Consider the following 12,819-nt stretch of genomic DNA (forward strand, 5'->3'; position numbering starts at 1 on the left):
GTTTGCCTATGGAGCAGGTGAAATGGTCTAGTTTTGACTAGTTCTGAGTAGTTTTTCATGGAGAAGTTCTGGGAGATGCTGTAATCAGTTGAACTTGTTCTTTTAGGGGTTGGAACAACACCTTTAGGGACTTAGGAGCCCTTGGTTTATGGACATTTATGCTTGGGGTTGCAGTGCCCAGAAATGTCTATAACAGTTGCCCCCTAAAGCATGAGGTCGTTAATCTTTTGATGTCAGGTGAAATGCTTTATCATGAGGATCCAAAGTTTTTTCGAGCTGGAAGGCAACCTGTAATAAGATACAATACAGTACATTATCTTCACATTATTTTCATGATCTAGCTAAGGCGGGCATTCCCATGCTCAACTTTATAAATTCATTTTCATGTACATAGGACAGACAATCGTCTGAGTGTAGACTGATGATTCTGGTAGAGCCATCATCCCTTAGATTGGATGATTATCTGTGCAGCAATGACATACATTTGATGTCTTTATTTTCCTGAATATATATCACAGCCCAGAGGGATGAAACTAGATCCAGGGTCTTCAATCTCGTTGGATGTTCACTCAAAGTATAAGTCGATCCATGTGAGAGATGTTCTGGAGTCGAACATGGACAGACATCACTTGATTACCAGCCAATGACATAAGCTGTTAACAGGTGCGAGAGGAATCATCGATAATGATAATGATCCTCAAGGTACTGCAATACAATTCACATGGTGTGAATAAGGGACTTGGCGTTGAACACCACACAAAATCTTTCGATCGAAGGCCATTGATGTAAACCTGTTGCCGGAAGTGAGGAACTTGCCATTGAGGCATGCAAGCTTCAAAGTACTGAAAGGGTTGTTCCTAGATCGACTTCTTGGATAATGAGCTGATGTCGACAAGAAGCGATCTGTCATAGGAGGGCCTTAGTGAATCTCACATCAATGAGACGGAATGGAGCAAATGATTTTAATGGAGGTGAAAATGATCTGGTGATATACGGTTTAGGGTGGCGGTCATGAAAGAATGAAGCGAAAACGTATTATAGTAGGTGAGACACAGGTGAATTCTCTGAGCGAATTCTCTTGAACATATCGGCGACACTGAAATGATGGATTGGTAGCATTAACCCCAAATGTGGATGGTGTGATGGAACCATGGTGACATGACCAGTGAATGGAACAACCCAACCCGACTCGGATGTAGAGTGAAAGTGTCATGTTCAAGAGCGACTTGCTACCAACAAACTTTCTTCAAGTTTTCTTCCCAATTTTTTCCCAGTCATTGCTGACCAGTACCTCTTTATTTTTGTCAAGCTTGAGGAGGATAACATATGCTTGTTCTATAATTTTCCCTTCAGGCAAACCCATCGCTATGTTTTAACGAGCCTAGCGATAGTGAAACTCGTTCTTGTCTATTATGGACAAGTTTGTCGCTATTAGGTTTTAACGAGTTTAACGACAAAGATAACTCGGTCCTTTTCAATTTTAGAGAGTCTGAAAAGGGACGTAAAGGAAACTCCAAAAATCCTTTTTTGTCATCTAATCCCTTAAGTCTGAAAAAGTATAAAATAATACAAAAGGGATGAATTTTGGGTAATTTTAACTAGCCGAACAAAACAAGCGCTCGATCTTTTTGTGCAATAATCCCTCATGTCCAAAAAGATTAAAATCTAAAGGAGGGATAGCACTTCTGGTCAATTTAACGAGCTGGAGAGGCCAATGGCTCGGCAACCTTTTCATATTTTACGAGTCAGTTGAAAAGAGCTTAAAGGAAACTCGTTTTTTGAGGAACGAGTGATAGATTCGAGTAGTAGCTGATTCCAGGTAAGGTTTGGAATTTTCCAATCACGGCAGTGTCACAAGGATGGCTAACAAGATCACTCTTTGCAGATGTTCCTCAAAAGGGGTAAACAATCAAGTGGAGGTGAATGATCGGCCTGTTATCTCAAAATCAGGCCCTGGAAGGCTGCTGACCAGGAAGACTTCAAGCAACTATTTCAGACCAATCTTTTGACTAAGGCTTAGCCTCCTTAGCTTGAGAGGGCTCTCTCAAAGGGTTATTGATTTTGACTATTAATAAGATGGCTAACTCTCTTGAAATAACATTAACAAATATGAAGGCTGGAAAAACATTACATAAGTTTCCATTGGGCTTATGGAGTCAATCAAACCTCAGTAAATAATGATATTGTCTTTACATAGAAGTCAGGGCATGTGACATTTAGATGTTCAAAACACAACTCTTATAAAACCACAGTTCATAGATGAGTACGGGAAGTCAGAGCAGCATAAGTGAATTCTGAGTGATTACTCAACTAAGCAACTGAAAAAAGACATGAAGGACAAATTAAAATAACACATCTTGAACATAGAAATGCTTTATGAATCCTGAGAATAAAATCATATAACTTATATTACTGAACTCTGTTTTTTACACAAGCCAAAACAGTCCTCTGTTTTATAAAATATCCAACCCTCATTACATCACTGTCTTAGCTATATATAGAATTCTTATTCTACCTAATTCGAGATTCCTCCTCCAGCATGAGGGGAATTTGATAACTACTTTTGATGACACCTATCTGTTTTGCAACTAACTATTAAATACAATAAGTGCTAATCTGGAGTTCTAAAGAGTTCTAAATTGACTATAACTCTAACTCTATCTTCCTCGTAGAATGATTCCTTCTTGTTCTCTGACACCTGGGCTCCTTTCAGTTTGGCTGAGATGGCTGAGATGAGCCATGTTGGCCTTGGATGCTATATGCTTTAACTGCTCAGTGATGTTGGGAGATATCCCTTGTTTTTCGGTCCCAGTTTTCCATAACTTGCTCGAATATACAGCAGCATGTCTTTAGCCCTTTAATAACCCAAAAATATAGAGCACCACCATATTCCTGATGTGTTGGAGACTTCGTTGATGGGCAAGTGTGCAGGCCAAAATCCCTCGTATGTAACTCATTCAAAACCCTAATGACCGGTAATAAAGTGGCTTTATAACAGAAACTTTAAACTTGAGTCAAAACATTTCACCTTTTTAAAGGTACACCTGTCTTGATCTGAATAGCTGTGATAGATTCATTTGGTCTCTTACATGTCATTCAGGTGTTTCCTTTAGAAAATTCCTGATCATTTTACCAAACTGTTTATCTGCGTTTAAAATCAACACCTACATCAGTTTCGTAGCACGCTACGAAACTGCTGAATTGTTTAAACAGCTTGTCTTTTCCCTGAGATATTTACCGCCCAGACATTTGATTGCAAAAACTTCTCTTGACCTTGGATATATATATCAGGGATCTACATGTCTTTAAAACAATAAAACTAAGCAAAATTTAACAAAATTTGGAACAAAACCTTTCTTTGAACAACAATTTCATTCAGCAGCTAACTGGCCTAGCTGTGCCTTCAAGTCTTCCACTTTATTTCTCATAGCTTTATTCTCAGCTCTTAGATGCATGTTTATCTTTCTGAGGAGTTTGGCCTCTTTAATGGCAGGTACTGTCCATGTGTAAACATCGGCTACTGAATCCACCTGGTTTATTAGGTTTTCACTTCCTTTCAATACAGCTTTACGATAATTTGCATACCTGACTGCAGACTCCCTAGTGGCATTCTTCACCTGAGCAATCTCATGTTTAGCTGCTTCTAACTGGTTCCTTATAGCTATAATATTACCTCCTTGAGATATGATGACTGTTCTTTTTGTGTCTTTTTGCTTAGTTTTATCTACCTCCTCTGTTCTGGGCAATTCTTCAGCTTCCTCTGTTCTGGGCAATTTCTCAGCTTCCTAGTAATAGGTCTTCTGGGTTTGAAAATGAATTCTTCACCTGGTTCATCAAACTTCAGCCTTTTTGAGGCCTTAGGCTTCTTGGTACTTTCTGGTGATGACTATGTCAAATCAATATGCACTGGTTCAATTTGCTCAAACTCAATGGCTTCCAATAAATCATTCAGGCTTGCCTTAGATACTGGGCTTTCTTCAATAGCTAAGGCTTTACCTTTTTCTTTACTTATTTGGCTTCTTGTCTTTACCCTTGACACTGTTTCAGCTCTGCTTGTTTCAGCTACAGTCTTCTCATCCTGAGTCTTTTCTTTTGTTGCTTGCTGAGGCTGTTCTTTAATGATCAGTGGCTTCACTGGTTTTTTAAGCTGTGACTTGGTTTGCTTTTTAGCTCTGGCCTCCTTCTGAAGCTCAGCTATTGTGAGTTCTTTGACTGGTTGTTCTCTGACTGGTTGTGGAGTAAGGCCAGTTTTGCTTTGGAATCCAGCCATGAAGATAAACGAATTCCAGTCTCTGCCTATCTTTTGGAGGCCATCTAAAACTAACAATTTAATCAAACCATGGTGAAATAAAGAAGTCTCGCAATCCTCTTTTCTCAGCTGCACCTTATCACACATTTTACTTAGACTGCGAAATAAGTAAAAAGGAATATCTATGGAAGCCTTCCCAGTGAAATGTAAAAGCAACTTGAAATGATAAGAGTAGAACTTATTGTATCTTCCTTCCCATGTCAAGTATTTCTGAATGCAGGTGAGAAGAAGGGCATAATGCTCCTTAACATAGTTTCTGGGCACTGCTTTTGTTAGGTCTTCATTCACATATGCCTCTTTTAAGAACTCTTTACATGGATTCATATCAAATTTAAATTTCTTAAACCATTCTTCCTGCCCTCTTGGGATTTCTGTTACAGCAGCTATTGCCTCCGGAGACACTTGAACTTCCAACATAGCTATTTTTGAATTTAAACCGGTGAAGTTCAAAGCAAACTCTTTGGTTACCTGCGCATGTCCTCCTTGCAATTTTTTACAGAAGTTCCAGCACCCGGCATCTTTGAATGCTTTCTTCACGCCTTCATCCCTCAATGCTATGTCTAAACCTTCAGGTTCGGTCCTCTGGCATTTTCAAGATCTGTGTTCTTTCCTCTCCATTTGCTTTTTGAAATCTTTACACTCACAATGACCAACAACTTCAGTTGAAATGGCGGTTCAGTTCTTTTTAACCCGGGCTCGCTTGTAATCAGGCTCGCTTGAAAACTCAAATACATCATCCGATAAGCTTGTCACTTATGTAACACTCACGATCATCATCAAGATCCATGCACGATACAATCCATCGGAATGATATTTTTGTGCGTTTCATCAAATCTATTGGTGGAGTGATGACTAATGAGCGCTTAGACATGCTACGGGAGGTACACAAAAACTGACATGAGAGGACAGAATTGGTGACTCATTAATAGACTTGACACTTTAGGAAAGATTCGCTGCGAAATGCACGAATCCGCGATTTCGCAGCGCGGTTAGTTTAAAATTCTAATAATGCGCTGCGAAACGGCTTAATGATAACGCGTTGCGAAATGACTGAACAATGATTACGCTGCAAAACTGGCCAATAGGAGATTACGCTGCGAAATCACGAAAAGACTCGGTGAATAGGATAAGACAAGACATGGCTTATAACACAATGATGGTGGAGGAGAACCAACAGGATTAGAGTATAATTTAAAACAAACACCTTTAAAACTCCAAATCCTAAGTATGAAACATAAAACGAAAACCATATGACACAAACCTTTCACATTGAACTAGGACCAAGGACTATATGCATAAAATTTTTATTCTAAGTGATAACACGGCCAATACAGAGTGGAGGTGATGATGAGAACACGACCAAGGCTTCAAAGGCTGAAGTAATACATTCACGATGGTTATTTACCGGAAATTGGTTCATTTTTTATTTTAAAATGAGCTTAAACTCTAGAGGAACATTTGCTCATTGCTTATGTTTATTTTTTAACGATCTTGAATTCCATGTTAAAACTGCTCGATCTAGTCGTATAATAAGGATGTCTCATCTAAGATGCCATTTTTAAGAAGCTTGCACCTTACAAAGCTTTGCTTCACATCCTTTCTTTATGCAAGTTAGGAAATGACCAATCCTACGAGTTTAAAGGGTTAGAGGACCTACAAATTTAAAAAATAAATGGTCGCTCTTTGCTTGCACGCCAAAAGGTTTGCATGCCCCCAGGTATAGCGAAAAATTTCCAGGTTACCAAAGATTGTTCTATCTGTGTCACAGACAAAACACTTCCTCGGCGATGTCTACCGAAATAGACAAAGGTGAGTGGCGCAGACACCTCCACTCACATAACTTTGACGAGGGAATCTTATTCTAGCCTAATCCCATTTTCCTAAACGGACGGGTGTGTCAGACTAGTCATATATCCTCCACGGAAACCCACCCTATACCCAAGGTTTTCCTGTTGAAACAGGCCAGGGTGCATGCCCCCTGGGCTTTAGTCATGCCCTCCGAATCACTTGCGCTCATCAGGAGGACACATTGGGGATTGATGAGAAATTCCTTGCGTGAAAAGACCATTTAGGGTTGGTATATGACTATTTGCTATGTGTGAACCGGGGAATGAAAGCTGGTCTACGAACTTGACCACTCTTCCTTCGTGCGGAAAACACATTACTCTAAAGAGTGAGGAGACAATGTCTCCCATGCAATAAATATAGTCTCGTCCAAGGAGTAGATTATAATCCAGGGGTCCTTGGACTACCATTACGTTCATGTGAACAATTTTCCTTCTCAATGTTATCGGCACATCGAGAAGGATCCCTAATGGTCGACTGGTTCCTTTGTCAAAGCCTGTTAGATTTCTCATCTCAGGCAAAAGCGATGGCGAACTAAGTGCTTTCAAAGTAGTTGAGGAAAGGATACTCACAGAAGCCCCTTCATCTATGATGGTACCGACCATAACCATTCTATATACTTGAGCGATGATTCAGAATGGTACACTAGCCGGTAAACGGGGTCTGCCTAGTAGATTCCAGTCAAAGGAAACAACCAGGTTGCTTGGAGGTGGGACCAAATAGACGGCTGGGTACGACTCTGACGAACTTCCTTCCTGCGGTAAAGGAACGGGTAGACTTCCCCCATGTTCATCGGAGTCTGTGCTTACGAAGAGAATTTGAACGGTGTCGTTCTTGTTTTCTTTGGTGACTGTATCATCTGAAGATGGACCTTCTGAAGGCAAGACCGGGTCAACTGCCGCCTCGACCTTTTGACTTTTGTCTGGTATGGATTCAGATGGTTTATCTTTAATGATAGACGCTTCGGCTGACCACAAGGGCGTGTCAGCTGGATTTTCAACTAGTGATGGGCTCGACAAGAGTTCCTTGTATCCAGGAGGAAGCCGTAACGGTGAAACCGGATGGTCGTCCAAAACTATTTTAGCTTTGTCTAAGAAGGGACAATGGTGGACGACGTGATCGCCTTCACACAATTTACAAGGAAATTTATATTTTCCTTTTTGTCCAGGGGCTTCACTTTCGCTAGTTGACAGTGTATGCTCAACATGATCGTTAGAGGTTGATGACACCAGATTGTGCAAACGAGGAGACCAGTCCCTTAAGATCCGAGGGATGCAAGGACAATCTCGATGATAGTGGTTTCCTTTGCAAATGACACACGGCGATTTAGGCCTGGTCGGTGCAGTGTGTGGATTTTCGCTAGACGATGCTTGGTTCCCCCTTTTCGCCTTTGGCTCCTTCTTCTTCTTCTCTTTCTTCCTCTCAGTTACTTGATTTTGGGCTTTACCAGCTTCATCAAGCGAAGAGGAAGGAGGAGAGGAATAATTGGACGAAGTAGAGGGTTGGGGGGTAACTCTAATATCGTTTAGTTGCTGACTTGACTGTTCAGGAATCACGGTATTCTGAACGACAGAAGTCGAGAAGAGCCATACGGGCAACCCAATTGTCAATCCTGGAAGAGACAATGTGGCCGTATGGGGTGCACCAACATCTCCCCAAGAGGAGAAGGGACTAGGATTTCCTCCATGGGGAACTCCTTGGTTGGTGGACTCCATTTTTCTCAACTTAAGATCAACATAGGAAAGGTGATGATTATTCCGTTTAAAATAAATTTTAGACGCTTTGACACAACTTGTTTTTTCAATTTTTAAGAGTCGCGAAAAAACAAAAGATGACTCTAGTTGCCTTCAATTTTTAATGAGCTTGAAGTGACAATTGCTCAGATGGACCTTTTCCGTTAAGGATTCTGAAAAGGAACGAAAGGGACTGCTCTGAAAATCTAGACAAAGGGATTACCAAACCAATCGCAAAACTACAGAATACTTTTTACGGTACGACAGTCAATCTTCTCGAATGTTGTGTTCAGTGCATTGCGATCGATAGGGCGGCAAACATGGCTTCCTATGGATAAAGGATAAAGCCTATTGTGGTCTCCCAAAATATACTCGAAGGTACGTGGGAGCATGAGTCCGTACTGGCACTTATCGTCTCAAAGTGGAGGAATCACCCAACCAATAGTGAAAACAACAGTTACTAGGCTTTACGACGCCAGAATACGTCTCTAGCCTAGACTTATAGATGTTGTGCGTTAGGTTCAAAAGTGTTTTTAGATTCGTTAAATTTATTTTATGGTTGATCTTGCTTAAGAAATTTGCCTTTCAGGTTCACCGCATGATGTAGATGTACAATTCCTAAAATGCAATCTAAGATGATAAACAGTCATTTAATCTTCTTTCTGCAATGAAAATCCTAGCTACTAAGGAAAGAGAGATGGCATTCTTTCAACAAAGAGCAGAGAGCACACACTATATGCGCTGTCCTAAATCAAACCAACAAACAGTCTAAATGCGAATGCACATGCATGTATTTGTTTTCAGCCTTCTTAATGTATGAATGATAAAAAGAAAGCTAAGCGCAAATCTGAATTATTTTCCAAAGCGACAATTACTAACAAGTTCCTTTTCAAAACAAAATGAGGACAATGATGACACTTTGTTATTTGGAATTGAAAACTTGCTTTCGACACTTGGAAAACTACTAACTCAAATCAAATACAAGAGTAACAGTGTAATCGACTATCAAGAAAAATTAGATTCTCTTCTATGACTGAAAACGACACTTGCGACGATTTCAAATTAAGAAACGACAGTACAATTACGCTACTTCTTTGTAAAGGAGAACTAAAAATGACTCAAAAATACATAAAAAACATTTACAATTCTTTGCACAATGGAGGCGGAATAACAGCAAGGAAATGGGTTTCAAATAGAGGTGTACTGACTACAGGCAACAAAACTACTGAATAGAGCTGAAAAGAGTGAACACAGAAACCAAAATTTAGGAACAAGGCCTTATCTGATCAGTGCACCTGTAACACAATGAAACTGAAATGCAACACACCTACTACACTCGGGAAGTGCGATGCATTTGAAGTTCACAGAACAGACAGTGTGCTGGACCAGGACGAGACTTTGATTGGATTCCGGGTCACAGTTTGCAGTTCAGTTCAAGTAAATCAATCACAGGGGTAGATCTAAGGAGGTTACTAGAGCCACCACGAAGGCAATTAGAAAGCTTGTAAATCAATCATTTAATTCATAAACAAAACCCGGAGATTGACTGAAGCAGCGTTGATCTACTTTGCACTTACATAGCAAATGCAATTTGAAGGCTAGTTGGCTTGACTTCAGGCTCCATCTGTAAGTTTATAAAGTAAACAAATGTAGATGAACAAACAATCTACTCGCTCCCCAGTGGAGTCGCCATTTTGTTATCAGGAAAACTAGTGTCTATACAGAGCTGCTAGTCCCACTAAGGCTGGTAGCTACCTTAGAAGCAAACACACTAAAAACTACTTTCATTTTCCTTTATGAGAAATAGATAAGATAAGAACAAGGAGACCAACCTCTGTCTTGCGCTTGGTTCCTTGTTTGATTCCTCTCTCTTCTGCTAGGTCTTTGCCACTCGCTTCCTTGTCTACCCAGCTTCAAGGAGTACCTGTAGAATCATAGCAGCATAACACTATCCAAGAACATAGATCTATTATCATAAACAACATAGGATCAGATGTACATTGACCACACAAATGCATAAATCACCAATCATACAAGAATGTGGAGGAAAACTTGAATAGCTTTATTGATAATCAAGAAAGAGCAAAGAGGATTACAACCAATTATTCTGACCCAACATCATCCTCTCAGCAAGAAAGCCCTTCTTCACCTCATGAAAAGCTTAGATCACCCAACACTATGATATTGCACCAAGAAACCAACAACACTTCCTTACAAGATACAAAATTCCAGCCTCTGGATCTCTGGGATGAGGGATCCATATATAGATGTCTGCAAGGGAGGTGAGTTAGCTTTTGAGATTTGATTAGTGTCTTCTCTCTGATAGTTCTTGATTCCACTTGGAGATTGATGATCTCTTACTCATCCCTGGTTGAATTCGGAGAGGCAAGTGTCACAGGAGAGGTTTTTGGAAGATTCCATGCTCCTCCACCTTGCGGATTGACCCTGCCATTTGTCCCTTCTCGCCCATTGCACCCCATAGAAGGGTTTTTTGACATGCATCGCACCTACTGTGTGTATTCAGGTGGGATGCAACGCACTTTGCCTATGGAGTAGGTGAAATGGTCCAGTTTTGACCAGTTCTGAGTAGTTATTCATGGAGAAGTTCTGGGAGATGCTGTAATCAGTTGACCTTGTTCACTCTTCTTACCTTGTGGTGGTTTTGGAATCATGAATATGTCTCCATCATGGGGAAGCTTTTCAATCTTTTATCCACTCACACGTATGATGGTGAAGGTGAAGTGGCCTAGCCTGAGCACTTACATAACTTTCTTTCCATGATTCATGAGGAAGATGAGCTTTCTAATGAACATGACATTTTACTGCTTGCATACACACTTTGTGAATCTCCATTTCGTTGGGTGCTCAGTCTACCAGTGGACACCATGCACTCATTTGAGCACTTTTATGATCTCATTGAAGACACGTTATATCACTTTGATCCAGACCATCTTGACCAAAAACTGTTACAACAACGTAGGGCTTCGCATGAATCAGTTATTGATTTTTGGCAGCGCTTCCGCTATTTGCAGTTTCAAGCTCTGAGGAGCCAGATGAAGTTTTCTTATCTTTGGGACCGGTTCGATAATTGTCTTAAGAAATCCTCCCATCCCAAGAGAAAGTTTGAAATCAAGCCTCACCCAACATTCTTCATTGATGGAGCTGTGCAATCTCATGTGGATGTGGCCACTGTCTCGACTGACTGTCTGCCTCCCTCTCATTCAATAACTCCACCACTGCTAAGTGATATTGAAGATCATACTCACACATATGTTCATCCTTCACACTCTCCTGACATCACTTCACTCAATTTTTGCGCAAATGTGGTTGTGAGTCCTTCAAGTTCTCATATGCATGATTTTCTACGAGTGTTCCTCTGAATTATATTGTCTTGTGTTCATCCATTCTGGACTCTTCACTTGTTGTGAAAGAGGAGAAACCCATTGACGGAGTTGGTGCACTGTCATTCATGAAGATTATGAGTGGCAGCTTGAACATCAACGCTCAGCGAAGGATGGCTCCCTTTCGTCTAAGCCCCCTCTGTTCTTTCCTAACCTCTTTGGTGAACCTGCCATCCATGATTTTTCATGTGTGTCTTCATCCATGGATGCACCCATTGTTGATCACTCGCAGGACTCACTGGATGTTAGTGCATCATTCACAAATGGAGGAGATAAGTTACTCATTGAAGATCCACTTGATCCTTCATCTGTCCTTTCCGGAGACACAGAGGATGAGTTTGTTTGCTTTTCATCTACCCCTTTATTTGATTTGTCTGATCATGAGGATGCCGAAGAATTCATTGATTTTTCTGATCATGGTGGTCGTGATCCATTTGCATCCATTTTTTATCATGATCATGAATCTATTGCAGTTGATCTTTCGAAGCCACTAGTTTATGATGATCTACTTGATGATGAAGTTGAGACACCCAAGACTGTCGAGGCACTTCAGCCCGAGCTAATGGCAATGTCAGGCCCTCGCTCTCTTGGGGTTAGTTTCAGTTCTGATCATGAAATTGTTCAATCACACAAGGTGCCTCATCACTCATCTATATGAATTGAAGATCCATCTCATACATAGATTACACTTCCACCACTCGAACTGCACGATCCCATTTCTCATGCATTGGAGGAGTCTTACATTGCAAGAACTCGTTCGTGATAAAAGTTATCTTTGTTTCTTTCGTTTACTTTCATGTCAGAGTCAAGAATGTGCTTGTGTTTCAAAGTTGCACGTAGTGTCACCCAACACCATGATAAGTCCACGGACTGCCCGTCATGCACATGCACTCACTTATGTCCCATGGGCACTTTGAAACACAGAGTGTGGTTGTCTTCATTGTTATATCTTTCTTTCTTGCTGGTTCACACAACTAGGTTGCTCGTGGACCAAGCCTTCACCAACATTGGTCTACCAATGCACTGGTGGCTCCATTGGAAGTATCACTTCATGTGATCAAGCCCATGCACCATTAGTGTAGGAGTAGGAGTAGGGTTTTCTTTTAGTTGTTTGCTTGCATGCTTGTTTTCTTTTATGCTTTGTTTGCTTGTTTGTTTGCTTTCTTGTTTGCTAACTTTCTTTGCTTTCACTTTCGCTTCTACTTTTGCTTTTCTTTGATTATGGTTAGCTTGTTTGTTTAGTTTGTAGGTTAGTCTTGCATGAAAGCATGTATGACTCTTGAAGCGAGCTGGGTAAAGTACAATATGGCCTGTACAAATATCACTACATGGCTACCTATCACCTTGCCTCTGTATGGTGAGCTTGTTACTCTTAGTCCATGATATGTCGAAAGAAAATACATATTGTTCGAAGCGAACCTTGGTGATAACACAACACTTGCATGCTAACTAGTGTGATCTTCTCTAGTCGGTTATTTTTGGGTTCACCCTTTTCAGCTCATTCAAGTAGAGTAAGGTGAGGGGGAAAACC

This window comes from Pinus tabuliformis, chromosome 5_1, assembly GCF_031772625.1.
Source record: "Pinus tabuliformis cultivar Carrire ecotype Pingquan chromosome 5_1, CPIR1, whole genome shotgun sequence".
Classification (NCBI taxonomy): domain Eukaryota; kingdom Viridiplantae; phylum Streptophyta; class Pinopsida; order Pinales; family Pinaceae; genus Pinus; species Pinus tabuliformis.